The sequence below is a fragment of the Phyllobates terribilis genome, unplaced genomic scaffold, assembly GCF_046119375.1.
Source record: "Phyllobates terribilis strain yellow unplaced genomic scaffold, ASM4611937v1 Scaffold_4__5_contigs__length_816908805, whole genome shotgun sequence".
NCBI lineage: Eukaryota > Metazoa > Chordata > Amphibia > Anura > Dendrobatidae > Phyllobates > Phyllobates terribilis.
In genome coordinates this window covers 675,627,554-675,655,132 of record NW_027362764.1, presented here as the reverse complement: position 1 = coordinate 675,655,132, position 27,579 = coordinate 675,627,554, and the positions used below count along the sequence as shown (strand labels likewise).

At 43.1% G+C, this 27,579-nt stretch overlaps 9 pseudogenes; all 9 read right to left on the bottom strand.

Moving 5' to 3' along the window:
* Positions 1-1,513: 1,513 nt before the first annotated feature.
* LOC141267308 (5S ribosomal RNA) lies at positions 1,514-1,633 on the bottom strand (annotated as a pseudogene).
* Positions 1,634-2,254: 621 nt separating this feature from the next.
* LOC141269178 (5S ribosomal RNA) lies at positions 2,255-2,373 on the bottom strand (annotated as a pseudogene).
* A 933-nt stretch (positions 2,374-3,306) lies between these two features.
* Positions 3,307-3,426, bottom strand: LOC141268770 (5S ribosomal RNA; annotated as a pseudogene).
* A 13,044-nt stretch (positions 3,427-16,470) lies between these two features.
* Positions 16,471-16,590, bottom strand: LOC141269054 (5S ribosomal RNA; annotated as a pseudogene).
* Positions 16,591-18,264: 1,674 nt separating this feature from the next.
* On the bottom strand, positions 18,265-18,384 carry LOC141267598 (5S ribosomal RNA; annotated as a pseudogene).
* A 621-nt stretch (positions 18,385-19,005) lies between these two features.
* Positions 19,006-19,124, bottom strand: LOC141267888 (5S ribosomal RNA; annotated as a pseudogene).
* A 932-nt stretch (positions 19,125-20,056) lies between these two features.
* On the bottom strand, positions 20,057-20,176 carry LOC141269265 (5S ribosomal RNA; annotated as a pseudogene).
* A 5,620-nt stretch (positions 20,177-25,796) lies between these two features.
* Positions 25,797-25,915, bottom strand: LOC141267420 (5S ribosomal RNA; annotated as a pseudogene).
* A 922-nt stretch (positions 25,916-26,837) lies between these two features.
* On the bottom strand, positions 26,838-26,957 carry LOC141268657 (5S ribosomal RNA; annotated as a pseudogene).
* Positions 26,958-27,579: the final 622 nt, after the last annotated feature.

Genomic DNA, 27,579 nt, shown 5'->3' with positions numbered 1-27,579 from the left:
CTCAGTGTTCCCTCCCCCCTCTCCAGCCAGGGACAGGGACTGTCGTGCCCATCTCAGGGGCATATTGGTCGCCCTGCCCCACGGCAATGTGGTGTAATGCATGCAGGTGTCGGGTCCTGATCCACACTACATCCTTACCTGAGAGTGAGATATCACACCTCTGGGTGAGGTGCAATACCTCTGTAGCAACCGAGCCCTCAGGGTGCTACAGTTCCATTTATCTTCAGCCTAGGTGACGTATTGCGATACAGGGCCGTGATTTTGGCTATAAAAGGGTCCCCTAGACCCCTACCCCAAGCTTTTTAAGAGAATCATATATGGCGTGCCAGGAGACTCTATGGAATGCTTTCTCAGCATCCAACGAGAGTATCTAATTACAAATTTTTAACTGCATCTAGCCCAGGAAATACTTTGTGCCTAGTAGCAGGGTCTGCTAGTCAGTGGATTATCCCGGCTGTTAAGCAAGCTACACCACCTGTAGTTTGGACACTTCATTTTTTCAAAGGAAATGCTTCGGGACCACGGGATACTCAGTGAAGAGCATCAGGAGGCACCCCAAGGCATAGGGGCTCGGACTGGCAGTAGGATGCCTTGCGGTGGACAGCCGAGCTCGATCCTTATAAAAGCTTTTTAACTGCAGCAGCTTTAGTGGACGCTACTGGAGCTGGAATTACGCGGCTGCTGGCATGAGACTTGCCCTCCAATAGATCCTTGTAAATGGATTTAAAGTGTATTTATTCAAATTAGAGAGACAATTTAAATTAAAAAGCTTAGAGCTGCCTCCACCACAGGGGGGCTCGCTCGACCCACCAGCGGACAGGCACCAGTATTGGGAGAGGGGGGCTGGCTGTCAGGGTTCACCGCGGCTCTGGCACAAACCCGGCGACACGGAGGTGGCACGGGCAGGAGCGGACGGAACGTGTCGGCTTCTCACTTTTGGATTTTAGAAGGGCATGACATGCCTATATCTGTGTCTCCCCCTCCTTTTACTCCTCCACCTCTTTTCTTTTCGCATGACTATATGTACTTGTCACTTTTCCATGTGTTAGTTGTGTCTTCTGAGCAGTTTGTCAGCTTTTGGACACCTTTGAAGGTGTTTTCTATGTGTTTCTATGTGTTTTTGTTTGCCTGCCATTGGTTTTAACGGTGTTCGAAGGTGTTCGACGAACAGTTCGGCGAACACACGGGTGTTCGACGAACCGAACCGAACTCGAACACTACGGGGGTGGCTCAACAATACTGGGCACCTGCTGAAAGCCTGGCCCCTTCACGGCCCCGGGTGCTTTTAACGCCATCATTTCCACACGGCGAGCTGCGGAGTCAATAAGCACTCCTAGCCGTGGCAAGGAGCTCGGTGTCAGGCCTGCGTGAAGGCGGCGGGGTAGCGTACTTAGCTGCCAACTGGCTCAGAGGCCTTGGGGCTTCCATCATCTAAGTTACTTAAGGTCGGTGTCCGGCAAGGCGCTGTTTCATGCTAGCCGAGCTGGGCAGTAGGTAAAAACGTAATCAAAATGGTCTACAGCACCCGGTGTTCCCAGGAGGTCTCCCATCCAAGTACTGTCCGAGCCCAGCCCTGCTTTGCTTCCGAGATCAGATGAGATCAGGCGTATCCAAGGTGGTATGGCCAGTAGAAGCTGCTCGATCCATCGCCCGGCCAGCCTTTCTCAGGATCGCTTGGTGGCGAGCAATCTGGCCGTGACGGGGAGGGCTCCAAAGGGTCCATGCAAAGGCTGTGCCGTCCCTACAGGTGTTGTTTCTTTAGCAGTGATTCACCCGCCGCATCAGGTGTCTTCAAAACTGTCTCGGCGCAGGGTCTCCAGCAGGCTAAACCCTTCATCGCGGTAATGTGACAGAAAGAGCAAGCTGGACCCGTAACTTGGGGGCGGAGCGAGACGTCCAGGGGTGAATGAAGGAAGAGGGTGAGATGGTTGCCAGTGACTTTGAGCTGCTCTTCAGGGGGGAGGGTCATGTTGCCTGCAAAGGTCTTCTGCTTGGGGTTACCGGTGGTTGCCTCCAGCCACGCGGGAGACGCTGGTCCTGGTGAAAAGGAGCCTAGTATTAAAAGTAAAGAAGCAACAATGCTGGAGGCCCACGGTGATCAGAAGGATGCTGATATTTTCCAGAGATGAAATAGCGCAAGAGAGAAAGCAAATGAAAAAAAGAAAAGAGAATGAATGTGTGCACTTGTGAAAGGGAATGGAAAAAAGGCATAGAAGAGAGTGCCCCCTGCTGGTGGAAGGAAGGAAAAAGCAAAAGCCTACAGCACCTGGTATTCCCAGGTGCTCTCCCATCCAAGTACTAACCAGGCCTGACCCTGCTTAGCTTCCAATACCAGACGAGATCAGGCGTGTTCATGGTCGTGTGGCCGTAGGCAGAGACAAGCCTCTCACTTGCTGCTTTTCTACTTTGACGTCTGTCTGCCGGCTGCCCTTTCCAGTGCTCAGCAAGACCAGGTCCTTTTGTGCTTTCCCTTCTCTTCAATTTTTTTGCTGGCTTCCTTAAAAGGTCGTGTAGACACAACGCCCCACTCAGAGCCGCTGAGCTCACTGATAGGCTGCAGCGCTGTCGACGGAATGTCAGCTTCACGGCCAATGCCACAGGCCGGGAGCAGAGGCGAGACTCACCGCTAGACCCGGGTAGGGTGAGTAGAGCGCGGTTAGTTGCTTTCTAATAGGCTGCAGCCAGGAATTAACTTTTAATGAAAGGGAACAATCCCTTTGACTGTCTGCAACGCGCCACACCTAGGAAGCGCACTCTCACACACAAGTCAGCATGCACACGTGCTCACACGTGACAACACCCCCTATCTGCCCCTACAATCTCTCCGTCACCATGCGTCAGACTCTCCTGCCTGTTTTATGATTTCAGGGCACTAGCAGGAATCACCCCCCCCCTCCCCAATTCCTTCCGCACCTTCCTTGCACTGAGGTTAGCTCTTTGTCAGCCGTCTGGCTTGGTTACACAATCTTCTTTGCAGAGAACCATGTTACTTCTGCTGGCCCTCGCTAGGCGGCCGGCATCCAAAACCTTCCCTGGGCACCTGCTGAAAGCCTGGCCCCTTCACGGCCCCGGGTGCTTTTAACGCCATCATTTCCACATGGCGAGCTGCGGAGTCAATAAGCACTCCTAGCCGTGGCAAGGAGCTCGGTGTCAGGCCTGCATGAAGGCGGCGGGGTAGCGTATTTAGCTGCCAACTGGCTCAGAGGCCTTGGGGCTTCCATCATCTAAGTTACTTAAGGTCGGTGTCCGGCAAGGCGCCGATCCATACTAGCCGAGCTGGGCAGTAGGGCAAAACGTCATCAAAATGGTCTACAGCACCCGATGTTCCCAGGAGGTCTCCCATCCAAGCACTGTCCGAGCCCAGCTCTGCTTTGCTTCCGAGATCAGACGAGATCAGGCGTATCCAAGGTGGTATGGCCAGTAGACGCTGTTCGATCCATCGCCCGGCCAGACTTTCTCAGGATCGCTTGGTGGCGAGCAATCTGGCCGTGACGGGGCGGGCTCCGAAGGGTCCATGCAAAGGCTTTGCCGTCCCTACAGGTGTGGTTTGTTTAGCAGTGATTCACCCGCCGCATCAGGTGTCTTCAAATATGTCTCGGCGCAGGGTCTCCTGCAGGCTAAACCCTTCATCGCGGTAATGTGACAGAAAGAGCAAGCTGGACCCGTAACTTGGGGACGGAGCGAGACGTCCAGGGGTGAATGAAGGAAGAGGGTGAGATGGTTGCCAGTGACTTTGAGCTGCTCTTCAGGGGGGAGGGTCGTGTTGCCTGCAAAGGTCTTCTGCTTGGGGTTACCGATGGTTGCTTCCAGCCACCCGGGAGACGCTGGTCCTGGTGAAAAGGAGCCTAGTATTAAAAGTAAATAAGCAACAATGCTGGAGGCCCATGGTGATCAGAAGGATGCTGGCATTTTGCAGAGATGAAATAGTGCAAGAGAGAAAGCAAATGAAAAAAAGAAAAGAGAATGAATGTGTGCACTTCTGAAAGGGAATGGAAAAAAGGCATAGAAGAGAGTGCCCCCTGCTGGTGGAAGGAAGGAAAAAGCAAAAGCCTACAGCACCTGGCATTCCCAGGTGGTCTCTGTTAAATGGTTAATTATGGAAATTCATTTGAAATGTTAATCGATAATCATTTTTCTGAGTTCTATGCCTCAGCCATCGTGTCTAGTTGACATGCGCTATTTGTGTGTGTATTTTTGGTTCACTACCATATGTAGAACAGGTGTCCATACGACTGGCTATAAAAGCCCATGGTACAGAAAGGGGGGGCTCACTTGCTCTGCCCACTCCACAAGACACAGAATCTTCATGCTGAGAAGCAGATGACATGTAGGCCTGGACACATGCTGGACAAAGACATGATTTACCAGCCAGGATCCAAGGAAAGATGGGTGAATCTCAACAATTAAGCTAATTATGGACAAATGGACAATTACTTTATAACTAATTATTGTATATACCTGCTGCAATCTGATTCTTTTTAATGGACAATCCAAGAATAAATAGATACATTTTTTTATAAGAATATCGTGATATTGATACTTTGAGAAGTCCTCAGTAGAAAAAAATAATACAGGAAGAGTATTATTTTACAATGGTGAGCCAGCCAGTCCTGTTTTTTTGTTTTTTAAATTAAGTAAGTGAATTTCTTCCGTGAACAAGGGGGAAGTCCTGACGAGCTGAACAGCTGTTGTTCACGTGTCAGTAAATTCACTAGTTTGTCCCGAGAAGCAGAAAGGACCTACAGACTGAGGAAAGACAGGAAGCAGAGGTACTAACAAGGAACAGAATCACACAGGAAAAGAATCAGACGAACTGAAGACAGGACGTGCTGATAAAGAGAAGCCAAGGAATCTTAAGGTAAGCAAAATATGGATATAATTTCTTCTTTTGCTAAACAAAGTAATATTAATTTCAAAGTTAATGTAGGAGATGACATAGAAGTTTTGTGGCTCAGTTTATACAAAGAATGTGAATTGCAGAATTTACAGTTAACTTTTAAATTGGTAAATAGAGACAAACAGAAATTGAGAAATATTCTACATTTGGTAGATTTTTATCATAGTCTTGTGTTAGAGATTTCTAAGCAGGAAAATAATGTAGAAGTGTCAGACGGTGATACTGATTCTGACTGTAATGTGGAAAATGAACAAGAAGTAAGACACGTGTCTGTAACTGAAGGTGACCTTGGGTCTGACCAAGAGACGGACATACAGAAACCTGACATGGGAGGAGACATGACTGACATACGAGAAACCGATATACTAGGTGATGTGGGAGGAGACGTGAGTGACGTAGGAGGAACGGACGTACAAGAGCCACTAAAAATATCAGAGAATTCTGGAATTACCCAGGCTCAACTTCAAATTAAAATGAGGAAAAATTTGCTGAAATTATACAAAATCATGCCAAAATATGATGTCAAAATCCATGCCTGTAGAAATTCAGAGACATTTGAGAGCTTCTCTGATAAGTTTGATTTATCCAATGAGGAGAGGAATCAATTATTTAAAATATGGATTCCTGTGACATTGTCCAGACGTTTACATTTAATGCCCTGTGAAAATGACTCTCCTAATGGATGGGAAAATGATTCGGACAGATTAAGATATTTGATTTATTGTGTCACAAAGGATTTTCCCAACATAGAAGATCTGCAGAAACTAAGGATTGGTAGGAAGGAATGTACATATACATTCATGTCCATATTTGCACGGTTGTACAAAGCTCTCATCAAAAATGGAAAAGTACAAAATATGATAACAACTTTTGTACAAAAATTCAAATTCCTAAATTCAGTTTCCCAAGTTATGGCATCACAAAAAAATTCATTATTTGAATGTGCGCAGATGCTGGATTTTGTTAGAAAACATGAGAATCGTGAAAAGAAAATAAATCAAGCTAAATTTATAAAACCAGGAAAGGTAAAATCTTACCAAAAGCCAATATCAAACTCTCCTAGACTGAGTCATCCCCATAGTGAACTCTATCAAATACGCAGAAGATTTCATATATGTTATAAGCCATATCAGCCAGTGCAAAGATCCATCTCTCCACAGAATGAGTTAATTCTCAGTCAGAACTGTGATTCTCTAAAAGGGAAAATTGCTGAAACTGATGGACAGAGACAGGTGAGACGACCAACTCACAGTGACGTCATGGAATGTGGACAGAAGAACAGGCAGTTCTCTGAGGTTTTGAAGGATAGAAAAATGTCTTTCCTAAATAGGGCGTTCCTGGAGATATTTGAGAGAGACAGAAGATTTGGTTTAGGGAGTGGCTAAGGAAAAACTGTAATTACAATGTTGTATCAAAATGTAATACAATGTCTCAATATTTATTTATAATCTTATACAGTAAAATTGTAGTTACATAGTTTCTAATAGTTCATATATATATATATATATATATATATATATATATATATACACTTGTCTAAGTAGAGATTGCGTATAATTGTATTTATATATACGGTTATAAAATATATACATATTAATTAATAAATTAGAACTGCATATATATAAATTTAAGTAGCAATATTTTGAATTACATTAGAACCAACCAATATATGTATAAGATATTTAAATAATTCTGTTTCTGTATGAATTTGATATTTAATTTTATTTTCTTATATTTCCTTAGAGTTTTCATTCCAAAGCAGGATTTGATCAAAGAACTCTAAAATGGATTTATTTCTTTATTCACACAGGAAGTGAAAAAATTGCATGATTTTATGTGTATAACATTTTAAAATAATAACAATATATCTAGTTGAACTATAATATATATGTAATACTTATTAATTCTTTTGTGTTGCTAATATTTTCTGTGCATGAAGTGTTCGTGCAAATTAAAGTAGCTTTACAGCATGACGTGTGACAGCTGCGGCCTTTGAACTTTGAGCTAATAGTATAGGATCCCATTCATTCTATTTTCAACTGATGTAACTTAAGACCGGACAGCCAGTGAAAAAAGAATCTAAGACAAGAGTTTTTTCAAGTGTCTGAAATTCCAGTGACTTACTCTCATATTATATAATATGTACTTGGGGAATATTCAAAGAAATATAAAGATATTCAATTGATATGGCAATGCGCATTAATAAATTGGGATACAACAATTTTGGGTTAAATATATATATATATATATCTAAAACTTCATATGTGGAATGTTTGAGTTGAACAGATCTGTGAATGTCAGAGTGAAGGTGACAGATGAGTAAATCAGCAGCTGCTAAGTGTGATTGATGTGACAGAGGCCTCGTATGTTTGTATGTTTGAAAAAATAAAAATGTTTCTTTATGTGAAGGTACAAAAATATATTTAATTCTGAGGAAATTATAATACATAATTAGGTATTATCTACATATATATATTTCTATATTTCTTTAATAATTATTATTTCTTGATTTAACTAATAGTGGATAAGGGCAACCACACATCAAAATGGTTTACAAAGCAAATTTATATTTAGAATAATTTTCCACATGATAATATTCTTGAATAACTATAATATTATTTTTAATGGTTACCTAAATAGGTACACACCTCTCTTTAGTCAAATCTATGCTACTCATCGATATGAAATTTATAATTTGGTTCAGATATATACATAAATTTTATAAAATAATATTTTTGGTATTAAGGGGGAAAATGTGTTTTTGATCCTGATTACGTAATCACTTTTGATCAATACTTATTTTCCACACATTTTAATAAAGAAGAAATAATAATAAGGTACTATGGTATAATTAAGAAGGATATTACAGGCAAAGTTGCATAATTTAATATTTTTTGGTGGTACAAGGTTATGACAAATATGAAATCATCCAGATAATGGAGATATAAGGGTATTTTTTGTGGAGAATATAATTACTCTGCATTTGTCATTAAAATTTAAAGGCCTTATTTTTATTTTTATTCTTATTTTTACTCTTAATTTTATTTTTCATTTTTAAAATTTTATTCTTACTTTATACTTCTTATTTTTCTATTTTTTCATTTTTTAATTCTCATTTGATTTTATTTGAGTTCAATATCTCAATTGAGAAAACACATTAATATTTAATAAAGTAATGTCTAATACAAGAGTATTGCTTCATTAAATATATATTGCTAAGGAAAAAAATGTTTACATTTTCTGAGTAAACACAACAATTCACTCATTCATTTATTCATTCATTCATTCATTCATACATTCATATATTTATTCATTTTGGTTCAGGAGTATACATTCTTTGATATTATTGGTTTAATAAAGATATAAAAACTTGTTTTTTCAAAATACACTGACACCTATGGGTTGGAAAAGGTAATTACACCTATGACATAAAAATGTTCTATCATATGGAGAACTTGATTGACAATGAATTATTATCTATTATTGTTTATTATTCCAAACATAATTTATTTTAATATTTTGATAATAATTAGATGGATATTACTGATTGCTATGGTACGCTGTGATATTATAGGTTAGGAAAAACTGCCAGATTTGGTATCAGATTAGGGAATGAAGACTTCAATCAAGACATCGCAATTATGAATTCTATCTTACTAAAGACTTTTAATTTTTATAAATCAAAGAGATTCTCAAAAGTTACAAGAAGAAGCAACTGATATCCGGACGTCTCAGAAGGTAACAGGTGTGAATGCTGAGTGTTATAATAGACTGTGTCCATTACATACAATACAATTCACACCACTGATCACCAGGACGGCAGAGGACGATGATCCTATATGTACTGTGTTGTGTTCAAGTTTCATCACGTTCCAGTGGGTTCTTATCACCTGCAACGCTTCAATGAAAGCTGGTGAACAGGTAATACCTGGCATATGTGTCCTGTATATAAAGGACTGAGTACTGGTTATGGTGCTATATAAAGCAGGAAAGTGTCAAGTTAACCCTTGCTTTACTGACCAAAGACGTCACATCTGTTCCAAAAGTGACACGAGACCAGTGCGGACACACGGAAGATTCCAAAGACGATCCAACGTAAGTCCAGGTGACACTGCACAGATATTAAAGCTACATTTCATCCATGGACTTTGTTTCCTTATCAACTGACACACATGATCTTTCTAATAAAGAGTACAGTTTATGGACTGAACAATAATGAACACAATTATGGACTGTACAATATCTACATGCTGTAATTTATTTCAAAGGAGTTTTCATCCAAAGACTGTGTTATAAAAGAACTAAGAAGAAGACGAGACGACGACCCGATGACATCAGATGATGACGATTGAACCCGCGATTGCTTCAATTTAGATATAGGGAAGTATAATTATACATATTAAATGAATATTAGTCACGGCTTACCATAACATGAATTCACATCATTATATAACAATAAACCGATATTGATACTATTATTACTATTATTATTATTATGGAAATTTAATGATATTGCCAAGGAAGAAGGAAAGAAAGAATGATTGATGAATGTATCTTCTTTTGATAATTTTCAGTTAAAGTCCTTTTATTCTCAAAAAAGGGGGAAATGTTAAATGGTTAATTATGGAAATTCATTTGGAATGTTAATCGATAATCATTTTTCTGAGTTCTATGCCTCAGCCATCGTGTCTAGTTGACATGCGCTATTTGTTTGTGTATTTTTGGTTCACTACCATATGTAGAACAGGTGTCCATACGACTGGCTATAAAAGCCCATGGTACAGAAAGTGGGGGCTCTCTTGCTGTGCCCACCCCACAAGACACAGAATCTTCATGCTGAGAAGCAGATGACATGTAGGCCTGGACACATGCTGGACAAAGACATGATTTACCAGCCAGGATCCAAGGAAAGATGGGTGAATCTCAACAATTAAGCTAATTATGGACAAATGGACAATTACTTTATAACTAATTATTGTATATACCTGCTGCAATCTGATTCTTTTTAATGGACAATCCAAGAATAAATAGATACATTTTTTTATAAGAATATCGTGATATTGATACTTTGAGAAGTCCTCAGTAGAAAAAAATAATACAGGAAGAGTATTATTTTACAATGGTGAGCCAGCCAGTCCTGTTTTTTTGTTTTTTAAATTAAGTAAGTGAATTTCTTCCGTGAACAAGGGGGAAGTCCTGACGAGCTGAACAGCTGTTGTTCACGTGTCAGTAAATTCACTAGTTTGTCCCGAGAAGCAGAAAGGACCTACAGACTGAGGAAAGACAGGAAGCAGAGGTACTAACAAGGAACAGAATCACACAGGAAAAGAATCAGACGAACTGAAGACAGGACGTGCTGATAAAGAGAAGCCAAGGAATCTTAAGGTAAGCAAAATATGGATATAATTTCTTCTTTTGCTAAACAAAGTAATATTAATTTCAAAGTTAATGTAGGAGATGACATAGAAGTTTTGTGGCTCAGTTAATACAAAGAATGTGAATTGCAGAATTTACAGTTAACTTTTAAATTGGTAAATAGAGACAAACAGAAATTGAGAAATATTCTACATTTGGTAGATTTTTTTCATAGTCTTGTGTTAGAGATTTCTAAGCAGGAAAATAATGTAGAAGTGTCAGACGGTGATACTGATTCTGACTGTAATGTGGAAAATGAACAAGAAGTAAGACACGTGTCTGTAACTGAAGGTGACCTTGGGTCTGACCAAGAGACGGACATACAGAAACCTGACATGGGAGGAGACATGACTGACATACGAGAAACCGATATACTAGGTGATGTGGGAGGAGACGTGAGTGACGTAGGAGGAACGGACGTACAAGAGCCACTAAAAATATCAGAGAATTCTGGAATTACCCAGGCTCAACTTCAAATTAAAATGAGGAAAAATTTGCTGAAATTATACAAAATCATGCCAAAATATGATGTCAAAATCCATGCCTGTAGAAATTCAGAGACATTTGAGAGCTTCTCTGATAAGTTTGATTTATCCAATGAGGAGAGGAATCAATTATTTAAAATATGGATTCCTGTGACATTGTCCAGACGTTTACATTTAATGCCCTGTGAAAATGACTCTCCTAATGGATGGGAAAATGATTCGGACAGATTAAGATATTTGATTTATTGTGTCACAAAGGATTTTCCCAACATAGAAGATCTGCAGAAACTAAGGATTGGTAGGAAGGAATGTACATATACATTCATGTCCATATTTGAACGGTTGTACAAAGCTCTCATCAAAAATGGAAAAGTACAAAATATGATAACAACTTTTGTACAAAAATTCAAATTCCTAAATTCAGTTTCCCAAGTTATGGCATCACAAAAAAATTCATTATTTGAATGTGCGCAGATGCTGGATTTTGTTAGAAAACATGAGAATCGTGAAAAGAAAATAAATCAAGCTAAATTTATAAAACCAGGAAAGGTAAAATCTTACCAAAAGCCAATATCAAACTCTCCTAGACTGAGTCATCCCCATAGTGAACTCTATCAAATACGCAGAAGATTTCATATATGTTATAAGCCATATCAGCCAGTGCAAAGATCCATCTCTCCACAGAATGAGTTAATTCTCAGTCAGAACTGTGATTCTCTAAAAGGGAAAATTGCTGAAACTGATGGACAGAGACAGGTGAGACGACCAACTCACAGTGACGTCATGGAATGTGGACAGAAGAACAGGCAGTTCTCTGAGGTTTTGAAGGATAGAAAAATGTCTTTCCTAAATAGGGCGTTCCTGGAGATATTTGAGAGAGACAGAAGATTTGGTTTAGGGAGTGGCTAAGGAAAAACTGTAATTACAATGTTGTATCAAAATGTAATACAATGTCTCAATATTTATTTATAATCTTATACAGTAAAATTGTAGTTACATAGTTTCTAATAGTTCATATATATATATATATATATATATATATATATATATATACACTTGTCTAAGTAGAGATTGCGTATAATTGTATTTATATATACGGTTATAAAATATATATATATTAATTAATAAATTAGAACTGCATATATATAAATTTAAGTAGCAATATTTTGAATTACATTAGAACCAACCAATATATGTATAAGATATTTAAATAATTCTGTTTCTGTATGAATTTGATATTTAATTTTATTTTCTTATATTTCCTTAGAGTTTTCATTCCAAAGCAGGATTTGATCAAAGAACTCTAAAATGGATTTATTTCTTTATTCACACAGGAAGTGAAAAAATTGCATGATTTTATGTGTATAACATTTTAAAATAATAACAATATATCTAGTTGAACTATAATATATATGTAATACTTATTAATTCTTTTGTGTTGCTAATATTTTCTGTGCATGAAGTGTTCGTGCAAATTAAAGTAGCTTTACAGCATGACGTGTGACAGCTGCGGCCTTTGAACTTTGAGCTAATAGTATAGGATCCCATTCATTCTATTTTCAACTGATGTAACTTAAGACCGGACAGCCAGTGAAAAAAGAATCTAAGACAAGAGTTTTTTCAAGTGTCTGAAATTCCAGTGACTTACTCTCATATTATATAATATGTACTTGGGGAATATTCAAAGAAATATAAAGATATTCAATTGATATGGCAATGCGCATTAATAAATTGGGATACAACAATTTTGGGTTAAATATATATATATATATCTAAAACTTCATATGTGGAATGTTTGAGTTGAACAGATCTGTGAATGTCAGAGTGAAGGTGACAGATGAGTAAATCAGCAGCTGCTAAGTGTGATTGATGTGACAGAGGCCTCGTATGTTTGTATGTTTGAAAAAATAAAAATGTTTCTTTATGTGAAGGTACAAAAATATATTTAATTCTGAGGAAATTATAATACATAATTAGGTATTATCTACATATATATATTTCTATATTTCTTTAATAATTATTATTTCTTGATTTAACTAATAGTGGATAAGGGCAACCACACATCAAAATGGTTTACAAAGCAAATTTATATTTAGAATAATTTTCCACATGATAATATTCTTGAATAACTATAATATTATTTTTAATGGTTACCTAAATAGGTACACACCTCTCTTTAGTCAAATCTATGCTACTCATCGATATGAAATTTATAATTTGGTTCAGATATATACATAAATTTTATAAAATAATATTTTTGGTATTAAGGGGGAAAATGTGTTTTTGATCCTGATTACGTAATCACTTTTGATCAATACTTATTTTCCACACATTTTAATAAAGAAGAAATAATAATAAGGTACTATGGTATAATTAAGAAGGATATTACAGGCAAAGTTGCATAATTTAATATTTTTTGGTGGTACAAGGTTATGACAAATATGAAATCATCCAGATAATGGAGATATAAGGGTATTTTTTGTGGAGAATATAATTACTCTGCATTTGTCATTAAAATTTAAAGGCCTTATTTTTATTTTTATTCTTATTTTTACTCTTAATTTTATTTTTCATTTTTAAAATTTTATTCTTACTTTATACTTCTTATTTTTCTATTTTTTCATTTTTTAATTCTCATTTGATTTTATTTGAGTTCAATATCTCAATTGAGAAAACACATTAATATTTAATAAAGTAATGTCTAATACAAGAGTATTGCTTCATTAAATATATATTGCTAAGGAAAAAAATGTTTACATTTTCTGAGTAAACACAACAATTCACTCATTCATTTATTCATTCATTCATTCATTCATACATTCATATATTTATTCATTTTGGTTCAGGAGTATACATTCTTTGATATTATTGGTTTAATAAAGATATAAAAACTTGTTTTTTCAAAATACACTGACACCTATGGGTTGGAAAAGGTAATTACACCTATGACATAAAAATGTTCTATCATATGGAGAACTTGATTGACAATGAATTATTATCTATTATTGTTTATTATTCCAAACATAATTTATTTTAATATTTTGATAATAATTAGATGGATATTACTGATTGCTATGGTACGCTGTGATATTATAGGTTAGGAAAAACTGCCAGATTTGGTATCAGATTAGGGAATGAAGACTTCAATCAAGACATCGCAATTATGAATTCTATCTTACTAAAGACTTTTAATTTTTATAAATCAAAGAGATTCTCAAAAGTTACAAGAAGAAGCAACTGATATCCGGACGTCTCAGAAGGTAACAGGTGTGAATACTGAGTGTTATAATAGACTGTGTCCATTACATACAATACAATTCACACCACTGATCACCAGGACGGCAGAGGACGATGATCCTATATGTACTGTGTTGTGTTCAAGTTTCATCACGTTCCAGTGGTTTCTTATCACCTGCAACGCTTCAATGAAAGCTGGTGAACAGGTAATACCTGGCATATGTGTCCTGTATATAAAGGACTGAGTACTGGTTATGGTGCTATATAAAGCAGGAAAGTGTCAAGTTAACCCTTGCTTTACTGACCAAAGACGTCACATCTGTTCCAAAAGTGACACGAGACCAGTGCGGACACACGGAAGATTCCAAAGACGATCCAACGTAAGTCCAGGTGACACTGCACAGATATTAAAGCTACATTTCATCCATGGACTTTGTTTCCTTATCAACTGACACACATGATCTTTCTAATAAAGAGTACAGTTTATGGACTGAACAATAATGAACACAATTATGGACTGTACAATATCTACATGCTGTAATTTATTTCAAAGGAGTTTTCATCCAAAGACTGTGTTATAAAAGAACTAAGAAGAAGACGAGACGACGACCCGATGACATCAGATGATAACGATTGAACCCACGATTGCTTCAATTTAGATATAGGGAAGTATAATTATACATATTAAATGAATATTAGTCACGGCTTACCATAACATGAATTCACATCATTATATAACAATAAACCGATATTGATACTATTATTACTATTATTATTATTATGGAAATTTAATGATATTGCCAAGGAAGAAGGAAAGAAAGAATGATTGATGAATGTATCTTCTTTTGATAATTTTCAGTTAAAGTCCTTTTATTCTCAAAAAAGGGGGAAATGTTAAATGGTTAATTATGGAAATTCATTTGGAATGTTAATCGATAATCATTTTTCTGAGTTCTATGCCTCAGCCATCGTGTCTAGTTGACATGCGCTATTTGTTTGTGTATTTTTGGTTCACTACCATATGTAGAACAGGTGTCCATACGACTGGCTATAAAAGCCCATGGTACAGAAAGTGGGGGCTCTCTTGCTGTGCCCACCCCACAAGACACAGAATCTTCATGCTGAGGAGCAGATGACATGTAGGCCTGGACACATGCTGGACAAAGATATGATTTAAAAGCCAGGATCCAAGGAAACATGGGTGAATCTCAACAATTAAGCTAATTATGGACAAATGGACAATTACTTTATAACTAATTATTGTATGTACCTGCTGCAATCTGATTCTTTTTAATGGACAATCCAAGAATAAATAGATACATTTTTTTATAAGAATATCGTGATATTGATACTTTGAGAAGTCCTCAGTAGAAAAAAACAATACAGGAAGAGTATTATTTTACAGTCTCCCATCCTAGTACTAACCATGCCAGACCATGCTTAGCTTCTGAGATAAGATGAGATCGGGCGTGTTCAGGGTGGTGTGGCCGTAGGCAGAGACAAGTCTCTCACTTGCTGCTTTTCTACTTTGATGTCTGGCTGCCGGCTGCCCTTTCCAGTGCTCAGCAAGACCAGGTCCTTTTGTGCTTTCCCTTCTCTTCAATTTTTTTGCTGGCTTCCTTAAAAGGTCTTGTAGACACAACGCCCCACTCAGAGCCGCTGAGCTCACTGATCGGCTGCAGCGCTGTAGACGGAACGTCAGCTTCACGGCCAATGCCACAGGCCGGGAGCAGAGGCGAGACTCACCGGTAGACCCGGGTAGGGTGAGTAGAGCGCGGTTAGTTGCTTTCTAATAGGCTGCAGCCAGGGATTAACTTTTAATGAAAGGGAACAATATCTTTGACTGTCTGCAGCGCTCCACACCTAGGAAGCGCACTCTCACACACAAGCCAGCATGCACACGTGCTCGCACGTGACAACACCCCCTATCTGCCCCTACAACCTCTACGTCACCATGCGTCATACTCTCCTGCCTGTTTTATGATTTCAGGGCCCTAGCAGGAATCACCCCCCCCTCCCCAATTCCTTCCGCACCTTCCATGCCTTCCTTGCACTGAGGTTAGCTCTTTGTCAGCCGTCTGGCTTGGTCACACAAGCTTCTTTGCAGAGAAACATGTTACTTCTGCTGGCCCTCGCTAGGCGGCCGGCATCCAAAGCCTTCCCTGGGCACCTGCTGAAAGCCTGGCCCCTTCACGGCCCCGGGTGCTTTTAACGCCATCATTTCCACACGGCGAGCTGCGGAGTCAATAAGCACTCCTAACCGTAGCAAGGAGCTCGGTGTCAGGCCTGCGTGAAGGCGGCGGGGTAGCGTGCTTAGCTGCCAACTGGCTCAGAGGCCTTGGGCCTTCCATCATCTAAGTTACTTAAGGTCGGTGTCCGGCAAGGCGCCGTTCCATGCTAGCCGAGCTGGGCAGTAGGGCAAAACGTCATCAAAATGGTCTACAGCACCCCGTGTTCCCAGGAGGTATCCCATCCAAGTACGGTCCGAGCCCAGCCCTGCTTTGCTTCCGAGATCAGACGAGATCAGGCACATCCAAGGTGGTATGGCCAGTAGACGCTGCTCGATCCATCGCCCGGCCAGCCTTTCTCAGGATCGCTTGGTGGCGAGCAATCTGGCCGTGACGGGGCGGGCTCCGAAGGGTCCATGCAAAGGCTGTGCCATCCCTACAGGTGTGGTTTGTTTAGCAGTGATTCACCCGCCGCATCAGGTGTCTTCAAAAATGGCTCGGCGCAGGGTCTCCTGCAGGCTAAACCCTTCATCGCGGTAATGTGACAGAAAGAGCAAGCTGGACCCGTAACTTGAGGGCGGAGCGAGACGTCCAGGGGTGAATGAAGGAAGAGGGTGAGATGTTTGCCAGTGACTTTGAGCTGCTCTTCAGGGGGGAGGGTCGTGTTGCCTGCAAAGGTCTTCTGCTTGGGGTTACCGGTTGTTGCCTCCAGCCACCCGGGAGACGCTGGTCCTGGTGAAAAGGAGCCTAGTATTAAAAGTAAATAAGCAACAATGCTGGAGACCCACGGTGATCAGAAGGATGCTGGTATTTTGCAGAGATGAAATAGCGCAAGAGAGAAAGCAAATGAAAAAAAGAAAAGAGAATGAATGTGTGCACTTGTGAAAGGGAATGAAAAAAGGCATAGAAGAGAGTGCCCCCTGCTGGGGGAAGGAAAGAAAAAGCAAAAGCCTACAGCACCTGGTAGTGCCAGGCGGTCTTTTATCCAAGAACTAACCAGGCCTGACACTGCTTAGCTTCCGAGATCAGACGAGATCGGGCGTGTTCAGGGTTGTGTGGCCGTATGCAGAGACAAGTCTCTCACTTGCTGCTTTTCTACTTTGAAGGCTGGCTGCCGGCTGCCCTTTCCAGTGCTCAGCAAGACCAGGTCCTTTTGTGCTTTCCGTTCTCTTCAATTTTTTTGCTCGCTTCCTTAAAAGGTCTTGTAGACACAACACCCTACTCAGAGCCGCTGACCTCACTGATCGGCTGCAGCGCTGTCGACGGAACGTCAGCTTCACGGCCAATGCCACAGGCCGGGAGCAGAGGCGAGACTCACCGGTAGACCCGGGTAGGGTGAGTAGAGCGCGGTTAGTTGCTTTCTAATAGCCTGCAGCCGGGGATTAACTTTTAATGAAAGGGAACAATCCCTTTGACTGTCTGCAGCGCTCCACACCTAGGAAGCGCACTCTCACACACAAGCCAGCATACACACGTGCTCGCACGTGACAACACCCCCTATCTGCCCCTACAACCTCTCCGTAACCATGCGTCAGACTCTCCTGCCTGTTTTATGATTTCAGGGCCCTATCAGGAATCACCCCCTCACCCTCCCCAATTCCTTCCTTGCCTTCCTTGCACTGAGGTTAGCTCTTTTTCAGCCATCTGGCTTGGTTACACAAGCTTCTTTGCAGAGAAACATGTTACTTCTGCTGGCCCTCGCTAGGCGGCGGGCATCCAAAACCTTCCCTGGGCACCTACTGAAAGCCTGGCCCCTTCACGGCCCTGGGTGCTTTTAACGCCATCATTTCCACACGGCGAGCTGCGGAGTCAATAAGCACTCCTAGCCGTGGCAAGGAGCTCGGTGTCAGGCCTGCGTGAAGGCGGCGGAGTAGCGTACTTAGCTGCCAACTGGCTCAGAGGCCTTGGGGCTTCCATCATCTAAGTTACTTAAGGTCGGTGTCCGGCAAGGCGCCGTTCCATGCTAGCTGAGCTGGGCAGTAGGGCAAAACGTCATCAAAATGGTCTACAGCACCCGGTGTTCCCAGGAGGTCTCGCATCCAAGTACTGTCCAAGCCCAGCCCTGCTTTGCTTCCGAGATCAGACGAGATCGGGCGTATCCAAGGTGGTATGGCCAGTAGACGCTGCTCGATCCATCGCCCGGCCAGCCTTTCTCAGGATCGCTTGGTGGCGAGCAATCTGGCCGTGACGGGGCGGGCTCCGAAGGGTCCATGCAAAGGCTGTGCCGTCCCTACAGGTGTGGTTTGTTTAGCAGTGATTCACCCGCCGCATCAGGTGTCTTCAAAAATGTCTCAGCTCAGGGTCTCCTGCAGGCTAAACCCTTCATCGCGGTAATGTGACAGAAAGAGCAAGCTGGACCCGTAACTTGGGGGCGGAGTGAAACGTCCAGGGGTGAATGAAGGAAGAGGGTGAGATGGTTGCCAGTGACTTTGAGCTGCTCTTCAGGGGGGAGGGTCGTGTAGCCTGCAAAGGTCTTCTGCTTGGGGTTAAAGGTGGTTGCCTCCAGCCACGCGGGAGACGCTGGTCCTGGTGAAAAGGAGCCAAGTATTAAAAGTAAGGAAGCAACAATGCTGGAGGCCCACGGTGATCAGAAGGATGCTGGTATTTTGCAGAGATGAAATAGCGCAAGAGATAAAGCAAATGAAAAAAAGAAAAGAGAATGAATGTGTGCACTTGTGAAAGGGAATGGAAAAAAGGCATAGAAGAGAGTACCCCCTGCTGGTGGAAGGAAATAAAAAGCAAAAGCTTACAGCACCTGGTATTCCCAGGCGGTCTCCCATCCAAGTACTAACCAGGCATGACCCTGCTTATCTTCCAAGATCAGAGGAGATCAGGCGTGTTCAGGGTGGTGTAGCCGTAAGCAGAGACAAGCCTCTCACTTGCTGCTTTTCTACTGTGACGTCTGGCTGCCGGCTGCCCTTTCCAGTGCTCAGCAAGACCAGGTCCTTTTGTGTTTTCCCTTCTCTTCAATTTTTTGCTGGCTTCCTTAAAAGGTCTTGTAGACACAACGTCCCACTCAGAGCCGCTGAGCTCACTGATCGGCTGCAGCGCTGTCGACGGAACGTCAGCTTCACGGCCAATACCACAGGCCGGGAGCAGAGGCGAGACTCACCGGTAGACCCGGGTAGGGTGAGCAGAGCGCGGTTAGTTGCTTTCTAATAGCCTGCAGCCGGGGATTAACTTTTAATGAAAGGGAACAATCCCTTTGACTGTCTGCAGCGCGCCACACCTAGGAAGCGCACTCTCACACACAAGCCAGCATGGACACGTGCTTGCACGTGACAACAACCCCTATCTGCCCCTACAACCTCTCCGTCACCATGCGTCAGACTCTCCTGCCTGTTTTATGATTTCAGGGCCCTAGCAGGAATCACCCCCCCCCTCCCCAATTCCTTCCTTGCCTTCCTTGCACTGAGTTTAGCTCTTTGTCAGCCGTCTGGCTTGGTTACACAAGCTTCTTTGCAGAGAAACATGTTACCTCTGCTGGCCCTCGCTAGGCGGCCGGCATCCAAAACCTTCCCTGGGCACCTGCTGAAAGCCTGGCCCCTTCACGGCCCCGGGTGCTTTTAACGCCATCATTTCCACACGGCGAGCTGCGGAGTCAATAAGCACTCCTAGCCGTGGCAAGGAGCTCGGTGTCAGGCCTGCGTGAAGGCGACGGGGCAGCGTACTTAGCTGCCAACTGGCTCAGAGGCCTTGGGGCTTCCATCATCTAAGTTACTTAAGGTCGGTGTCCGGCAAGGCGCCGTTCCATGCTAGCCGAGCTGGGCAGTAGGGCAAAATGTCATCAAAATGGTCTACAGCACCTGGTGTTCCCAGGAGGTCTCCCATACAAGTACTGTCTGAGCCCAGCCCTGCTTTGCTTTTGAGATCAGACGAGATCGGGCATATCCAAGGTGGTATGGCCAGTAGACGCTGCTTGATCCATCGCCCGCCCGGCCAGCCTTTCTCAGGATCACTTTGTTATGATCTGCTACAGAGAGTATGGAAAGAAAGGAGATCTATCCCTACAATAGAACTAAACTAGATCCCTACGATGTAACGGGGAACCTGATCCTGCGATCAGACCCGCTAAAGTCCTCGGCTACTCTGAACGCAGACCTATAGATGTGAGGGAGGGATCCCTACAAGATCTAGGGACTGGGAAAAGTTGGACACCTCCTAGCAGAAATAGTAGCAGTCAAAGACAAACACACAACAAAAAGGCATAGGGGTCAGAAGACCTAGCAAAACTAACAGAGAACGGCAACAGAGCAACAAGCTAGCTCAACAGTAGTAAATACAAATGAAGTCCAGCAAAGCCAGGAGGGCGGAGCCGGATTAAATAGGCAAAATGGTCATGTGACCAGCAAACTAAAAAAAAACTAACAGGAGAGTTGTAACAGTACCCCCTCTTCTAAGAGGATCCTCCAAATCCACTAGGCCCAGGCTTACCAGCAAACCTCCTGTGAAACGCTCGGACAAGTCTGGGGGCAGAAACATAATCCGCTCTCACCCATGAGTTATCCTCAGGTCCGAAACCCTTCCAAGCGACGAGATACTGCAAACTCCCTCTATACCGTCTAGAATTTAGGATGCGGGAAATTTCATATTCCCCGTCCTCCACCACCGGAGGAACAGTGGCAGAGGCGTCACCATCCGACACATCAGCTTTTTTCAACAGAGAAACATGAAACACCGGATTAATCCTCCAGGACGTAGGAACCTCCAGCCTAACAGCAGATTGGTTAACTATCTGAAGTACCTTAAAGGGCCCTACGAACTTGGGACCCAATTTTTTAGAAGGAATCCTCAATCGCAGATTCTTAGAGGACAACCAAACCATGTCACCAACCGCAAACAAAACCTCTTGCCGTTTCCTATCAAAGTACCTCTTAGATTTTTTGTTAGCCTCCTGAAGATTACCACGCACATCCGTCCAAACTCTCTCCAAATCACCGGAAAAACTCTCCTCCTCAGGCACAGCCGAAACCAATTTGGAAAATGACCCAAAAGACGGATGTCTCCCAGAACAACAAAAAAAAGGCGAACACCCAGCAGAAGAGGATGTATGGTTGTTAAGAGCAAATTCAGCAAGTGGCAGAAACTCAGACCACCCCTCTTGATTGTCTGCCACAAAACAACGCAAGAACTGCTCAACATCCTGGTTCTTCCTTTCTGTCTGGCCATTAGACTCAGGATGATATCCGGATGAAAACGACAAATGAACTCCCAACCTGTCACAAAAGGCACGCCAAAAACAAGCCACAAACTGAGGTCCCCTATCAGAAACAATGTCAGTAGGAACACCATGTAGTCTGACAATCTCCTTGACAAAGGCCTTAGCGAGTGTCTTAGCGCAAGGCAGTTTGATGAAGGGAACCAAGTGACACATCTTGCTAAAACGGTCCACGACCACCCAGATGACCGTGAAACCTTCAGAGGGAGGAAGGTCAGTAATAAAGTCCATAGCCAGATGTGTCCAAGGTGCACTAGGAACCTCCAGAGGGCAAAGCAACCCCGCAGCAGGAGCATGCGAAGACTTGGATCTTGCACACACAGTACATTGGCGCACCCACTTAATGACTTCCTTCTGCCATCCAGGCCACCAAAAACTGCGACCCACAAGTCTCTTGGTCTCAGAAATTCCTGGATGACCTGCCAACCGAGACTCATGACACTCAACAACCAAATCTCTCCTAAAGGTCCTAGGCACAAACAACCTCCCATGGGGAGTGTTAGATGGGGCATTCTCCTGTGCTTTAAGAATCTCATCCTCCAAAACGGAGTCCAAAGCAGCAATCACAACACCTTCTTGTAAAATGGTCTCCTCTTCCTCCTCAACACCGACCATGGGAGAAAAGCTGCGAGACAAAGCATCCGCTTTAACATTCTTGGTACCCAGGATGTAAGTAAAGGAAAAATTAAACCGCGAGAAAAAAAGTGCCCACCTAGCCTGACGGGCATTCAAGCGCTTGGCAGCATCAAGATAGATCAGATTTTTATGATCAGTGAAAACCTGAATGGGAAATTCAGCACCTTCCAAGAGATGACGCCAGTGTTCAAATGCGAGTTTAATCGCCAGCAATTCCCGATTACCAATATCGTAATTAAGTTCAGTCTCGGAAAATTTTTTTGAAAAAAAGGCACAGGGATGTACTCCATCCTTGTTTTCCTGAGACAACACCGCACCAACCCCCACCGAAGAAGCATCAACCTCAACCAAAAACGGCTTAGTCACATCAGGCTGCATAAGGATGGGAGCAGAGGTGAACCTCTCCTTTAGAAACACAAAAGCTTCAATGGCCTCAGAAGTCCACTGAACCGCATTAGCACCTTTCCTGGTGAGATCAGTCAGCGGTTTGACAATAATAGAAAATTTTTTTATGAATTTTCTGTAATAATTGGCGAAACCCAAAAACCTCTGTATCGATTTCAAACCAATAGGCCTAGGCCATTCCTGCACAGCTTGAACTTTAACCGGGTCCATCTCAAAACCTTCACTGGAGATAATGTAGCCCAAAAAACGAATTCTCTGTACAGCGAACTCACATTTCTCCAGCTTAGCAAAAAGCGAATTGTCCATTAATAACTGTAATACCTCACGTACGCTCCGCCAATGAGACTCCAGATCCGGCGAATAAATCAAAATGTCATCCAAATACACAACCACATTTTTGCCGATTAAAGGTCTAAGGATATCATTAATAAGATTCTAAAAAAATGCTGGAGCATTGGTGAGACCAAAAGGCATAACCAGATTCTCAAAATGACCCACAGGAGTGTTAAAAGCAGTCTTCCATTCATCACCCTCCTTCATGCGCAACAAATTGTATGCCCCCCGGAGATCAATTTTAGAGAACCACTTGGCCCCCACTAACTGGTTAAATAAATCAGGAATCAATGGCAGTGGGTAAGGATTGCGTACAGTAATTTTATTAATCTCACGAAAGTCCAGACAAGGACGTAAACCGCCATCTTTTTTTTTTACAAAAAAAAATCCAACAGCCACAGGAGACTTGGAAGGCCTAATGTGACCGGCGGCCAAGCTTGTCTGTATGTATTCTTCCAAAGCCTTTCTTTCAGGAATAGTAAGATTAAATAAACGACTCTTAGGAAGAGTCGCGCCAGGGACAAATTCAATGGTACAATCATAGTCTCTATGGGGAGGCAAAACCTGCGACTCCTCCTCAGAAAAAACTCTCCAAAAATCCTGAATAGGTACAGGCAATTCCCCTCTATCCACAGCAGCAATGAGCCCGTTACAACACTTGTCATAACACTTAGGGCTCCAGGACTTAATTTCATTGGTAGACCAATCCAGTACAGGATTGTGCAATTTTAACCAGGGTAACCCCAATATTACTGGAGAAGGCAAATTATCCAATACCACCAAATCCAAATTCTCTTGATGAATACCATTAATAGTGAGGGGAAGTTCACAGACCTTGTGAGTAACACTCTTCAAGGGAGAGCCATCGACAGAAACCACAGCAATAGGGGATGACAAAGTTTTATGTTCTAATCTAAGTTTTTCCAAGAATCCCCCATCAATCACATTCAGAGTAGATCCATAATCCACAAATACCCGAAATTCAATTAATTCATCCTGAGCAGCAGTAGTGGCAGATAGGAATACTCCCTTAGAATTTAAACAGGCAATATGAGCATGACTGACCATTTTTTTTTCTTTCTTCTTACGAAGCACACAGCTCTTAATAAAATGACCAGAATTTCCGCAATAGAAACACAAGCCTTCAGAAAGTCGGCGGTCTTTTTCCTGAGAGCGGGGTGCCATCGCCCCAATCTCCATCGGCTCTCCATTGTCAGCACAGAACCTCTCAGGACTCGAAGCTGACATAGCAGAGGATTTGCTCTCATTAACCCTTTCACGCAGTCTCCTGTCCACCCGTATAGCTAATTGCATTGCCTCCTGCAAGTTTCCAGGTGTGGGATAAGCAATCAGTAAATCCTTTACCCTTTCACATAGCCCTGCATGAAACAAGCTTTTCAAAGCAGAATCGTTCCACCCCACCTGGGCAGACCACCGACGGAAGTGAGAACAATATTTTTCCACATTACCTGATCCCTGCCTCAAATGTCTTAATTCAGACTCAGCAGATGAGACACGATCAGGATCATCGTACAACAAACCCAAAGCAGAAAAAAAACTATCCACTGATCTAAAGCACGGATCACTAGGTTGGAGAGAGAAGGCCCATCCCTGAGGATCTTTGCGCAAAAGTGACATTATGATCCCTATGCGCTGTGATTCATCACCAGAGGATCCGGGTCTCAAACGAAAATATAATAGACAAGCATTTTTAAAAGAAAAAAAATATTGTTGTTTGCCAAAAAATAGATCAGGCAGACGTACCTTAGGTTCCACAAAATGCGGTCCAGAACAGCTACTCACGTGTTGTTGGAGCTTGGTCACCTCCAGAGAGAGTCCCTGCAAGCGTTGAGCCAAATCTTGCACCGAGACCATGATGGAAAACTGGAGGTCTTTCCTTAGAGAATTTTTTTTTTTTTTTTATGGCTGGAATTACTGTTATGATCTGCTACAGAGACTAAGGAAAGAAAGGAGATCTATCCCTACAATAGAACTAAACTAGATCCCTACGATGTAACGGGGAACCTGATCCTGCGATCAGACCCACTAAAGTCCTCGGCTAGTTTGAACGCAGACCTATAAATGTGAGGGAGGGATCCCTACAAGATCTAGGGACTGGTAAAAGTTGGACACCTCCTAGCAGAAATACTAGCAGTCAAAGACATACACACAACAAAAAGGCATAGGGGTCAGAAGACCTAGCAAAACTAACAGAGAACGGCAACAGAGCAACAAGCTAGCTCAACAGTAGTAAATACAAATGAAGTTCAGCAAAGCCAGGAGGGCGGAGCCGGATTAAATAGGCAAAATGGTCATGTGACCAGCAAACTAAAAAAAACCTAACAGGAGAGTTGTAACACGCTTGGTGGCGAGCAATCTGGCCGTGACGGGGCGGGCTCCGAAGGGTCCATGCAAAGGCTGTGCCGTCCCTACAGGTGTGGTTTGTTTAGCAGTGATTCACCCGCCGCATCAGGTGTCTTCAAAAATGTCTCGGCGCAGGGTCTCCTGCAGGCTAAACCCTTCATTGCGGTAATGTGACAGAAAGAGCAAGCTGGACCCGTAACTTGGGGGCGGAGCGAGACTTCCAGGGGTGAATGAAGGAAGAGGGTGAGATGGTTTCCAGTGACTTTGAGCTGCTCTTCAGGGGGGAGGGTCGTGTTGCCTGCAAAGGTCTTCTGCTTGGGGTTACCGGTGGTTGCCTCCAGCCACGCGGAAGACGCTGGTCCTGGTGAAAAGGAGCCTAGTATTAAAAGTAAAGAAGCAACAATGCTGGAGGCCCACGGTGATCAGAAGGATGCTGGTATTTTGCAGAGATGAAATAGCGCAAGAGTGAAAGCAAATGAAAAAAAGAAAAGAGAATGAATGTGTGCACTTGTGAAAGGGAATGGAAAAAAGGCATAGAAGAGAGTGCCCCCTGCTGGTGGAAGGAAGGAAAAAGCAAAAGCCTACAGCACCTGGTATTCCCAGGTAGTCTCCCATCCAAGTACTAACCAGGCCCAACCCTGCTTAGCTTCAGAGATCAGACAAGATCAGGCTTGTTCAGGTTGGTGTGGCCGTAGGCAGAGACAAGCCTCTCACTTGCTGCTTTTCTACTTTGAAGTCTGGCTGCCGGCTGCCCTTTCCAGTGCTCAGCAAGACCAGGTCCTTTTGTGCTTTCCCTTCTCTTCAATTTTTTTGCTGGCTTCCTTAAAAGGTCTTGTAGATACAACGCCCCACTCAGAGCCGCTGAGCTCACTGATCGTCTGCAGCGCTGTCGACGGAACGTCAGCTTCACGGCCAATGCAACAGGCCGGAAGCAGAGGCGAGACTCACCGGTAGACCCGGGTAGGGTGAGTAGAGCGCGGTTAGTTGCTTTCTAATAGCCTGCAGCCGGGGATTAACTTTTAATGAAAGGGAACAATCCCTTTGACTGTCTGCAGCGCGCCACACCTAGGAAGCGCACTCTCACACAAAAGCCAGCATGCACACGTGCTCACACGTGACAACACCCCCTATCTGCCCCTACAACCTCTCCGTCACCATGCGTCAGACTCTCCTGCCTGTTTTATGATTTCAGGGCCCTAGCAGGAATCACCCCCCCCCTCCCCAATTCCTTCCTTGCCTTCCTTGCACTGAGGTTAGCTCTTTGTCAGCCGTCTGGCATGGTTACACAAGCTTCTTTGCAGAGAAACATGTTACTTCTGCTGGCCCTCGCTAGGCGGCCGGCATCCAAAACCTTCCCTGGGCACCTGCTGAAAACCTGGCCCCTTCACGGCCCCGGGTGCTTTTAAAGCCATCATTTCCACACGGCGAGCTGCGGATTCAATAGGCACTCCTAGCCGTGGCAAGGAGCTCGGTTTCAGGCGTGCGTGGTAGCGTACTTAGCTGCCAACTGGCTCAGAGGCCTTGGGGCTTCCATCATCTAAGTTACTTAAGGTCGGTGTCCGGCAAGGCGCCGTTCCATGCTAGCCGAGCTGGGCAGTAGGGCAAAACGTCATCAAAATGGTCTACAGCACCCGGTGTTCCCAGTAGGTCTCCCATCAAAGTACTGTCCGAGCCCAGCCCTGCTTTGCTTCCGAGATTAGACGAGATCGGGCGTATCCTAGGTGGTATGGCCAGTAGACGCTGCTCGATCCATCGCCCTGCCAGCCTTTCTCAGGATCGCTTGGTGGCGAGCAATCTGGCCGTGACGGGGCTTGCTCCGAAGGGTCCATGCAAAGGCTGTGCTGTCCCTACAGGTGTGGTTTGTTTAGCAGTGATTCACCCGCCGCATCAGGTGTCTTCAAAAATGTCTCGGCGCAGGGTCTCCTGCAGGCTAAACCCTTCATCGCGGTAATGTGACAGAAAGAGCAAGCTGGATCCATAACTTGGGGGCGGAGCGAGTCGTCCAGGGGTGAATGAAGGAAGAGGGTGAGATGGTTGCCAGTGACTTTGAGCTGCTCTTCAGGGGGGAGGGTCGTGTTGCCTGCAAAGGTCTTCTGCTTGGGGTTACCGGTGGTTGCCTCCAGCCACGCGGGAGACGCTGGTCCTTGTGAAAAGCAGCCTAGTATTAAAAGTAAAGAAGCAACAATGCTGGAGGCCCACGGTGATCAGAAGGATGCTGGTATTTTGCAGAGATGAAATAGCGTAAGAGAGAAAGCAAATGAAAAAAAGAAAAGAGAATGAATGTGTGCACTTGTGAAAGGGAATGGAAAAAAGGCATAGAAGAGAGTGCCCCCTGCTGGTGGAAGGAAGGAAAAAGCAAAA